The following is a 12,653-nucleotide window of genomic DNA, read 5'->3' on the forward strand; positions in this document are numbered from 1 at the left end:
AATATTATCAGATTTACTTTCTATAACTGTAATTAGATTTCCTATTTCGTAAAGGTCAAGACAATATCATAGATTACTGATATATAAATATATATATATATATATATATAACGTAAAGATCATTAAATTTTTTGCCTAATAACCAAGTGAAGATCATTAGACTACTCCTTATCAATTCAAGATCATATCATTAGTGCCTTGTAAAAGGTCTAGATTAATCAAGACCATTAATTACTGTCTTATAACAGTCAAGATCATTAGATTTTCTGTCTTATAATGGGTTAAAATCAATAGATTTACTGTCTTTTAAGAAGGTATACATAATTAGTAAATACCTAGATTTACTGCCGTATAACAGGTTAGCATCATTATATTTACGTAAGATTTACTACCTTATAACACTTATAACATGTCAAAATCATTGGAACTACTGCCCTATATCAGGTTAATTGCTGCTTGACTAACGTGTCAATATCATTTGATTTTCTGCTTTGTAACATGACAAGGTTATCAGATTTACTGCCAAGATCATTAGATGTTCTGCCTTGTAACAAGGTAACGGGTCAATACAATTAGACTTACTGATATAAATCGTGATCATTAGACTTACAGATCAGTAGAATTACAGGCGAATATAATTAGATTTACTGCCATGTAATTGGTCAAGATCACTATTATAACATGCCAAGATCATTAGATGAAGATATACTTGCTTGTAAGTTTGATTTACTGCCCTATAAGACTTGAATGATCATTAGATTTACTGCCTTGTAACACGTTAAGATCATTAGACTGATAATTAGATTTACTTCATAAAAGATCAAGATTATTAGATTTACTTGTAACTTCCTTATAAGATCATTAAACATTATAACAAATGGAGATTATTAGATTTACTGCCTTGTAGCAGGTCAAGATCATTAGATTTGCTGTTTTTTAACAGGTAAAGATCATTAGATATACTGCCCTTGGGTTTGCTGCTTTATAACAGGTCAAGATCATTAGATTTACTGCCTTATAACAGGTTAAGGTTTACTGGAACAATTCAAGATCATTTGATTTACTTCCTTATAACAGGTCAAGAACATTAGAGTTACTGCCCTATAGATAATTAGATTTACTTCCTTGTAACAGGTCAAGATCATTTAACACTGCATTTTAACAAAAGAAGATGATTAGATTTACAGTTCAAGATCATCAGAATTACATCAAGTCAAGCCTTACAACATGTCAAGATCATTAGATTTACTGCCGTATAACAATCAAGATAATTACAACTCCATATTACTGACTTAAAAAAGGTCAAAGATTTACTTCCTTGTAACGGATAAACGTCATTTGACTTCCTGCCTTATAACACTCAAGACCATTAAGACCATTGCCATATAACAGATAAGATCATTATATTAATTACTAACCTTATAACACTGACGTATTAGGTCAAGATCTTTAGATTTACTACTTGGTAACAGGTCAAAATAATATAAGATTTACTTCTTGTACAGGTCATGATCATTAGATTTTCTGCCATATGAGGTGATTATTAGATTAATCCCTTTAACAGGTCAAGTTTATTAGATACTACTTCCTGTAACATCAAGATCATTAGATTACTGCCTATAAAAGGTCGGTCATTAGAATGACAGAACCTTATAACAGGAAAGTTCATTATATTGCTATCCTTGTAACACACATCAAGATGATTAGATTTTCTGCCTTGTAATCGGATAGGGATCTTTAGATTTACTAACTTAATGACAGCTCAATATCATTAAATTTTTTCTGCCTTATAAAAGGTTATTATTATTAGATTTACTGATATTAATATTGTAACAAGTCAAAATCAATTAGATATTACTTCTAGATCATTAGATTTACTGCCTTAATGATCACACATTAGAAATTAGTGTCCTTATAAAAGGTCCAGATTAGTCAAAATCATTAATTTATTGTTTATAACAGGTCAAAATCATTTGATTTACTGACCTTTTTAAAGATTAACATTTAATTTCTTATAACAGTTCTTATAACAGGTCAACATCATAGTTTTTACTGATATAAAACGTCAAGATTAATAAATTAAAACAAGTCAGATCATTAGAATACAGCCTTATATAATTAAATTTAATTAAATTCAATTTTATTAAATTAAACGCCTTGAAACGTGTCATGATCATTACAATTTACTGCCTTATAACATTCCAAGATCTTTAGATTTACTGCCTTATAACAGGTCTATATCATTAGATTTACTCCTTATAGCAGTTCAAGATCATTAGACGTAAAAAGATCATTGGATTTACTGCCTTATAACAGATCAAGATCATTAGATTTACTTCCTTAAAACATTATAACAAATGAAGATTTTTTTTAACAAGATCATTCATTAGAATTACTGTCATGTAACAGGTCAAGATCATTAGCTTTACTTTACATGGCAAGATCATTAGATTTACTACCTTGTAATTAGTCAAGATCATTAGATCATTAGAACCAGGTCAAAATCATTACATTTACTGCCTTATAAAAGGTGAAGATCATTAGATTTACTGCTTAGTAACGGGTCAAGATCATTTGTCAAGTTCATTAGATTGACAGCCTTATAACAGGACAAGTTCATTAAATTTACTTCCTTGTAACATATCAAGATCATTAGATTTACTGCCTTATAAAAGGTAAAGATCATTAGATTGACAGTCTTATAACAGGACAAGTTCATTAGATTTACTTCCTTGTAACAGGACAAGTTCATTAGATTTACTTCCTTGTAACACATCAAGATCATTAGATTTCCTGCCTTGTAACAGTTCAAGATCATTATATTTACTGCCTTATACCAGGTCAAGATAATTAGATTGTCTTTTAACAGGTCAACATCATTTACAGCAGTGTAACAGATCAAGATAATTAGATTTACTGCCTTATAACAGGTCAAGATCATTAGATTTACTCTTATATAATGTCTAGATCATTAAATTTACTTCCTTATAACAGGTCAAGATAATGAGATTGACTGCATTATAACTTGCAACTTCTTTTTAATATCATTGAACATTATAACAAATGATCATATAAATTTACTGCCTTTTAATGGGTCAAGATCATTAGATCATTAAACTTACTGATTTGTAACAGGTCAAAATCATTGGATTTACTGCCTTATAACAGGTCAAGATCATTAGTTTTTTTTTTTAACAGGTAAAGATCATTAGATTTTCTTCCTTATAACAAGACAATATCATTGGATTTATATGAAGTGAAGATCATTAGATTTACTGTCTTATCACACTTTAAGATCAAAATTACTGCCATGCAACAGGTCAAGATCATTAGCTTTACCCGTTTACTATATGTCAATATCAATAGATTTACTACTTTATAAGAAGTCAAGGTCATTAGATCATTACATTTACTGCCTTATAAAAAGTGATCATTAGATTTCCTTCCCAGTAACTGCCTTATAACTGTTCAAGATTGACAGCCTTATAACGGGATCAGTTCATTAGTTTTATTTCCTTGTAACACATCAATATCATTAGATTTACTGCCTTGTAACATGTCGAAATCACTAGATTTACTGCCTTATAACAGTTCATTATTAGATTTACTGCCATGTAGTAGATCAAGATGATTACAGGTCAAAATTATTAGATTTACTGCCTTTTACCAGGTCGAAAATGTGCCAATATTATCAGATTTACTTTCTTATAACTGTAATTAGATTTCCTATTTCGTAACAGGTCAAGATCAATATCATTAGATTTACCGATATATATATATATTTATATAACGTAAAGATCATTAAATTTTTTGCCTAATAACAAGTGAAGATCATTATCATTAGTGCCTTGTAAAAGGTCTAGATTAATCAAGACCATTAATTACTGTCTTATAACAGTCAAGATCATTAGATTTTCTGTCTTATAATGGGTTAAAATCAATAGATTTACTGTCTTTTAAGAAGGTATACATAATTAGTAAATACCTAGATTTACTGCCGTATAACAGGTTAGCATCATTATATTTACGTAAGATTTACTACCTTATAACACTTATGTCAAAATCATTGGAACTACTGCCCTATATCAGGTTAATGTAATGTCAATATCATTTGATTTTCTGCTTTGTAACATGACAAGGTTATCAGATTTACTGCCAAGATCATTAGATGTTCTGCCTTGTAACAAGGTAACGGGTCAATACAATTAGACTTACTGATATAAATCGTGATCATTAGACTTACAGATCAGTAGAATTACAGGCGAATATAATTAGATTTACTGCCATGTAATTGGTCAAGATCACTATTATAACATGCCAAGATCATTAGATGAAGATTTACTTGCTTGTAAGTTTGATTTACTGCCCTATAAGACTTGAATGATCACTAGATTTACTGCTTTGTAACACGTTAAGATCATTAGACTGATAATTAGATTTACTTCATAAAAGATCAAGATTATTAGATTTACTTGTAACTTCCTTATAAGATCATTAAACATTATAACAAATGGAGATTATTAGATTTACTGCCTTGTAGCAGGTCAAGATCATTAGATTTGCTGTTTTTTAACAGGTAAAGATCATTAGATATACTGCCCTTGGGTTTGCTGCTTTATAACAGGTCAAGATCATTAGATTTACTGCCTTATAACAGGTTAAGGTTTACTGTAACAATTCAAGATCATTTGATTTACTTCCTTATAACAGGTCAAGAACATTAGAGTTACTGCCCTATAGATAATTAGATTTACTTCCTTGTAACAGGTCAAGATCATTTGACACTGCATTTTAACAAAAGAAGATGATTAGATTTACAGTTCAAGATCATCAGAATTACATCAAGTCAAGCCTTACAACATGTCAAGATCATTAGATTTACTACCTAATAAGAAGCCAACAGGTCAATATAGAGCAGGTCAATATCATTGGATTTACTTCCCTATAACTGTCCAAGATCATTTAATTTACAGGTCAAAATCATGACATTTGATGCCTTATAAAAGGTGATCATTAGATTTACTTCCTAGGAACAGGGTCAAGATCGTTAGATTTACTTCCTAGGAACAGGGTCAAGATCATTAGATTTATTGCCTTTTACCGGGATGTACTGCTTTGTAACAGGTCAAGATCATTAGACAGCCTTACAACAGGTCAAGTTCATTAGATTTACTTCCCTGTAACACCATAAACAAGTCAAGATCATTAGATCTTTTAACAGACCAAGATCTCCTTGAAACAATTCAAGATCACTATATTTCCTTGAAGTAGGTCAAGATCATTAGATTTATCTATTTATTTACTTAAATTATCACTGATTTACTGCCGTATGAAAGGTCAAAATCATTAGATTTTTTAATTTATAACGGGCCAATATTATTAGGCGTACTTTCTTATAAAATGTCAAAATTTTTAACAGGTAAAGATCTATAGATTTACTGCAGTATAACAGGACAATATGCTTTATAGCAGATCAATATCATTATAATTTACTGCCTTATAACAGGTTATCATTAGATTTACTTCCTTGTAACAGTTCAATATCATTAGATTTACTTCCTAGTAACAATTCAAGACTTACTGCTCTTTTATATTAAGTAAAGATCATTACGTTTACATCCATGTAGCAGGTCAAGATCATTATAACAAGTGAAGATTGACCTTATAACAGGTCATCATTAGAATTATTGACTTTTACTAGATCAAGATCATTAGAGATACTGCTTTGTAACAGGTTAAGATCATTAGATTTACTTCATTATAACGGATTAAGATCTTTAGATTTACTCTCTTATAGCATTGGATTTACTTCCCTATAACGATCATTAGATTTACTTCCTTATAATTTCCTTATAAGAATTCAAGATCAGTAACTGCCTTTTGAAGGGTCAAGATCATTAAATTTATTGCCTCGCAACTGGCTTATACCGGTCAAGTTAGGCTAGGTTATGTTAGGTTAAGTTAGGTTTTTAGATGATTAGATTGTCTTTTAACAGGTCAATATTATTAGATTTACATGGTACGTTATATTACATTAGTACATTACGTACATTAGTACGTTATAAAAGTCACGATCATTAGATTTACTGCCGTATAACAAGTCAAGATAATTACAACTCCATTATTACTGACTTATAAAAGGTCAAGATTTACTTCCTTGTAACGGATAAACGTCATTTGACTTCCTGCCCTATAACACTTCAAGACCATTAGACCATTGCCATATAACAGATGAAGATCATTATATTTACTACCTTATAACACTGACATATTAGGTCAAGATCTTTAGATTTACTACTTGGTAACAGGTCAAAATAATTAGATTTACTTCCTTGTACAGGTCATGATCATTAGATTTTCTGCCATATGAGGTGATTATTAGATTTACTCCCTTTTAACAGGTCAAGTTTATTAGATCTACTTCCTTGTAACATCAAGATCATTAGATTTACTGCCTTATAAAAGGTCGGTCATTAGAATGACAGCCTTATAACAGGGAAAGTTCATTAGATTTGCTTCCTTGTAACACATCAAGATCATTAGATTTTCTGCCTTGTAATCAGTAGGGATCTTTAGATTTACTAACTTATGACAGCTCAATATCATTAAATTTTCTGCCTTATAAAAGGTTATTATTATTAGATTTACTGATATATATTGTAACAAGTCAAAATCATTAGATATTACTTCCTTGTAACATGTCATGATCATTAGATTTACTGCCTTAATGATCACACATTAGAATTAGTGTCTTATAAAAGGTCCAGATTAGTCAAAATCATTAGATTTATTGTTTTATAACAGGTCAAAATCATTTGATTTACTGACTTTTAAAAGATTAACATTTAATTTCTTATAACAGTTCTTATAACAGGTCAACATCATTAGTTTTACTGATATAAAACGTCAAGATTAATAAATTAAAACAAGTCAGATCATTAGAATTACAGCCTTATATAATTAAATTTAATTAAATTCAATTTTATTAAATTAAACGCCTTGAAACGTGTCATGATCATTACATTTACTGCCTTATAACATTCCAAGATCTTTAGATTTACTGCCTTATAACAGGTCTATATCATTAGATTTACTCCTTATAGCAGTTCAAGATCATTAGACGTAAAAAGATCATTGGATTTACTGCCTTATAACAGATCAAGATCATTAGATTTACTTCCTTAAAACATTATAACAAATGAAGATTTTTTTTAACAAGATCATTCATTAGAATTACTGTCATGTAACAGGTCAAGATCATTAGCTTTACTTTACATGGCAAGATCATTAGATTTACTGATATAAATTACTGATGTAATTAGTGAAGATCATTAGATCATTAGAACCAGGTCAAAATCATTACATTTACTGCCTTATAAAAGGTGAAGATCATTAGATTTACTGCTTAGTAACGGGTCAAGATCATTTGTCAAGTTCATTAGATTGACAGCCTTATAACAGGACAAGTTCATTAAATTTACTTCCTTGTAACATATCAAGATCATTAGATTTACTACCTTATAAAAGGTAAAGATCATTAGATTGACAGTCTTATAACAGGACAAGTTCATTAGATTTACTTCCTTGTAACAGGACAAGTTCATTAGATTTACTTCCTTGTAACACATCAAGATCATTAGATTTCCTGCCTTGTAACAGTTCAAGATCATTATATTTACTGCCTTATACCAGGTCAAGATAATTAGATTGTCTTTTAACAGGTCAACATCATTTACAGCAGTGTAATAGATCAAGATAATTAGATTTACTGCCTTATAACAGGTCAAGATCATTAGATTTACTCATATAATGTCTAGATCATTAAATTTACTTCCTTATAACAGGTCAAGATAATGAGATTGACTGCATTATAACTTGCAACTTCTTTTTAATATCATTGAACATTATAACAAATGATCATATAAATTTACTGCCTTTTAATGGGTCAAGATCATTAGATCATTAAACTTACTGATTTGTAACAGGTCAAAATCATTGGATTTACTGCCTTATAACAGGTCAAGATCATTAGTTTTTTTTTTTTTAACAGGTAAAGATCATTAGATTTTCTTCCTTATAACAAGACAATATCATTGGAGTTATATGAAGTGAAGATCATTAGATTTACTGTCTTATCACACTTTAAGATCAAAATTACTGCCATGCAACAGGTCAAGATCATTAGCTTTACCCGTTTACTATATGTCAATATCAATAGATTTACTACTTTATAAGAAGTCAAGGTCATTAGATCATTACATTTACTGCCTTATAAAAAGTGATCATTAGATTTCCTTCCCAGTAACTGCCTTATAACTGTTCAAGATTGACAGCCTTATAACGGGATCAGTTCATTAGTTTTATTTCCTTGTAACATGTCGAAATCACTAGATTTACTGCCTTATAACAGTTCATTATTAGATTTACTGCCATGTAGTAGATCAAGATGATTACAGGTCAAAATTATTAGATTTACTGCCTTTTACCAGGTCGAAAATGTGCCAATATTATCAGATTTACTTTCTTATAACTGTAATTAGATTTCCTATTTCGTAACAGGTCAAGATCAATATCATTAGATTTACTGATATATATATATATTTATATAACGTAAAGATCATTAAATTTTTTGCCTAATAACAAGTGAAGATCATTATCATTAGTGCCTTGTAAAAGGTCTAGATTAATCAAGACCATTAATTACTGTCTTATAACAGTCAAGATCATTAGATTTTCTGTCTTATAATGGGTTAAAATCAATAGATTTACTGTCTTTTAAGAAGGTATACATAATTAGTAAATACCTAGATTTACTGCCGTATAACAGGTTAGCATCATTATATTTACGTAAGATTTACTACCTTATAACACTTATAACATGTCAAAATCATTGGAACTACTGCCCTATATCAGGTTAATGTAATGTCAATATCATTTGATTTTCTGCTTTGTAACATGACAAGGTTATCAGATTTACTGCCAAGATCATTAGATGTTCTGCCTTGTAACAAGGTAACGGGTCAATACAATTAGACTTACTGATATAAATCGTGATCATTAGACTTACAGATCAGTAGAATTACAGGCGAATATAATTAGATTTACTGCCATGTAATTGGTCAAGATCACTATTATAACATGCCAAGATCATTAGATGAAGATTTACTTGCTTGTAAGTTTGATTTACTGCCCTATAAGACTGCTTTGTAACACGTTAAGATCATTAGACTGATAATTAGATTTACTTCATAAAAGATCAAGATTATTAGATTTACTTGTAACTTCCTTATAAGATCATTAAACATTATAACAAATGGAGATTATTAGATTTACTGCCTTGTAGCAGGTCAAGATCATTAGATTTGCTGTTTTTTTTTAACAGGTAAAGATCATTAGATATACTGCCCTTGGGTTTGCTGCTTTATAACAGGTCAAGATCATTAGATTTACTGCCTTATAACAGGTTAAGGTTTACTGTAACAATTCAAGATCATTTGATTTACTTCCTTATAACAGGTCAAGAACATTAGAGTTACTGCCCTATAGATAATTAGATTTACTTCCTTGTAACAGGTCAAGATCATTTGACACTGCATTTTAACAAAAGAAGATGATTAGATTTACAGTTCAAGATCATCAGAATTACATCAAGTCAAGCCTTACAACATGTCAAGATCATTAGATTTACTACCTAATAAGAAGCCAACAGGTCAATATAGAGCAGGTCAATATCATTGGATTTACTTCCCTATAACTGTCCAAGATCATTTAATTTACAGGTCAAAATCATGACATTTGATGCCTTATAAAAGGTGATCATTAGATTTACTTCCTAGGAACAGGGTCAAGATCGTTAGATTTACTTCCTAGGAACAGGGTCAAGATCATTAGATTTATTGCCTTTTACCGGGATGTACTGCTTTGTAACAGGTCAAGATCATTAGACAGCCTTACAACAGGTCAAGTTCATTAGATTTACTTCCCTGTAACACCATAAACAAGTCAAGATCATTAGATTACTGCTTTTAACAGACCAAGATCTCCTTGAAACAATTCAAGATCACTATATTTCCTTGAAGTAGGTCAAGATCATTAGATTTATCTATTTATTTACTTAAATTATCACTGATTTACTGCCGTATGAAAGGTCAAAATCATTAGATTTTTTAATTTATAACGGGCCAATATTATTAGGCGTACTTTCTTATAAAATGTCAAAATTTTTAACAGGTAAAGATCTATAGATTTACTGCAGTATAACAGACAATATGCTTTATAGCAGATCAATATCATTATAATTTACTGCCTTATAACAGGTTATCATTAGATTACTTCCTTGTAACAGTTCAATATCATTAGATTACTTCCTAGTAACAATTCAAGACTTACTGCTCTTTTAATTAAGTAAAGATCATTACGTTTACATCCATGTAGCAGGTCAAGATCATTAACTGCATTATACAAGTGAAGATTGACCTTATAACAGGTCAGATCATAGAATTATTGACTTTTACTAGATCAAGATCATTAGAGATACTGCTTTGTAACAGGTTAAGATCATTAGATTTACTTCATTATAACGGATTAAGATCTTTAGATTTACTCTCTTATAGCATTGGATTTACTGTTCCCTATAACGATCATTAGATTTACTTCCTTATAATTTCCTTATAAGAATTCAAGATCAGTAACTGCCTTTTAAACGGGTCAAGATCATTAAATTTACTCTGCAACAGGTCAGATCATTAATTCTGCTTATACCGGTCAAGTTAGGCTAGGTTATGTTAGTTAAGTTAGGTTTTTAGATGATTAGATTGTCTTTTAACAGGTCAAGTATTAGATTTACATGGTACTTATTCTTAGGACATTACGTACATTAGTAGTTATATATACACGATCATTAGATTTCTGCGTATAACAGTCAATATTATTAGATTAAAAAATGGTACGTTATATTACATTAGTACTTACGTACATTAGTACGTAAAAAAGCCCCCATCTTTTAGAATTTACTGCCGTATACCAAGTCAAGATAATTACAACTCCATTATTACTGACTTATAAAAGGTCAAGATTTACTTCCTTGTAACGGATAAACGTCATTTGACTTCCTGCCCTATAACACTTCAAGACCATTAGACCATTGCCATATAACAGATGAAGATCATTATATTTACTACCTTATAACACTGACTATTAGGTCACAGATCTTTAGATTACTACTTGGTAACAGTCAAAATAATTAGATTTACTTCCTTGTACAGGTCATGATCATTAGATTTTCTGCCATATGAGGTGATTATTAGATTTACTCCCTTTTAACAGGTCAAGTTTATTAGATACTACTTCCTTGTAACATCAAGATCATTAGATTTACTGCCTTATAAAAAGGTCGGTCATTAGAATGACAGCCTTATAACAGGGAAAGTTCATTAGATTTGCTTCCTTGTAACACATCAAGATCATTAGATTTTCTGCCTTGTAATCAGTAGGGATCTTTAGATTTACTAACTTATGTACAGCTCAATATCATTAAATTTTCTGCCTTATAAAAGGTTATTATTATAGATTTACTGATATATATTGTAACAAGTCAAAATCATTAGATATTACTTCCTTGTAACATGTCATGATCATTAGATTTACTGCCTTAATGATCACACATTAGAATTAGTGTCTTATAAAAGGTCCAGATTAGTCAAAATCATTAGATTTATTGTTTTAAAACAGGTCAAAATCATTTGATTTACTGACTTTTAAAAGATTAACATTTAATTTCTTATAACAGTTCTTATAACAGGTCAACATCATTAGTTTACTGATATAAAACGTCAAGATTAATAAATTAAAACAAGTCAGATCATTAGAATTACAGCCTTATATAATTAAATTTAATTAAATTCAATTTTATTAAATTAAACGCCTTGAAACGTGTCATGATCATACATTTACTGCCTTATAACATTCCAAGATCTTTAGATTTACTGCCTTATAACAGGTCTAATATCATTAGATTTACTCCTTATAAGCAGTTCAAGATCATTAGACGTAAAAAGATCATTGGATTTACTGCTATAACAGATCAAGATCATTAGATTTACTTCCTTAAAACATTAATAACAAATGAAGATTTTTTTTAACAAGATCATTCATTAGAATTACTGTCATGTAACAGGTCAAGATCATTAGCTTTACTTTACATGGCAAGATCATTAGATTTACTACCTTGTAATTAGTCAAGATCATTAGATCATTAGAACCAGGTCAAAATCATTACATTTACTGCCTTATAAAAGGTGAAGATCATTAGATTTACTGCTTAGTAACGGGTCAAGATCATTTGTCAAGTTCATTAGATTGACAGCCTTATAACAGGACAAGTTCATTAAATTTACTTCCTTGTAACATATCAAGATCATTAGATTTACTAGCCTTATAAAAGTAAAGATCATTAGATTGACAGTCTTATAACAGGACAAGTTTATTAGAATTTACTTCCTTGTAACAGGACAATTCATTAGATTTACTTCCTTGTTTAAAACAACAAAATCATTAGATTTCCTGCCTTGTAACAGTTCAAGATCATTATATTTACTGCCTTATACCAGGTCAAGATAATTAGATTGTCTTTTAACAGGTCAACATCATTTACA

At 29.7% G+C, this 12,653-nt stretch overlaps 1 long non-coding RNA gene across 1 annotated transcript in view; it reads left to right on the forward strand.

The window, feature by feature from the left end:
• The first annotated feature begins 4,748 nt into the window (after positions 1–4,748).
• The window catches only part of LOC139766163 (uncharacterized), a 34,764-nt gene continuing 26,859 nt past the window's right edge, over positions 4,749–12,653 (forward strand). The window contains exons 1-2 of the long non-coding RNA XR_011716818.1: positions 4,749–4,918; positions 9,574–9,724. This is a non-coding gene — a long non-coding RNA (uncharacterized lncRNA). The remainder of the gene's footprint in view (positions 4,919–9,573; positions 9,725–12,653) is intronic.

This window comes from Panulirus ornatus, chromosome 57 (genome assembly GCF_036320965.1).
Source record: "Panulirus ornatus isolate Po-2019 chromosome 57, ASM3632096v1, whole genome shotgun sequence".
Lineage (NCBI taxonomy): Eukaryota > Metazoa > Arthropoda > Malacostraca > Decapoda > Palinuridae > Panulirus > Panulirus ornatus.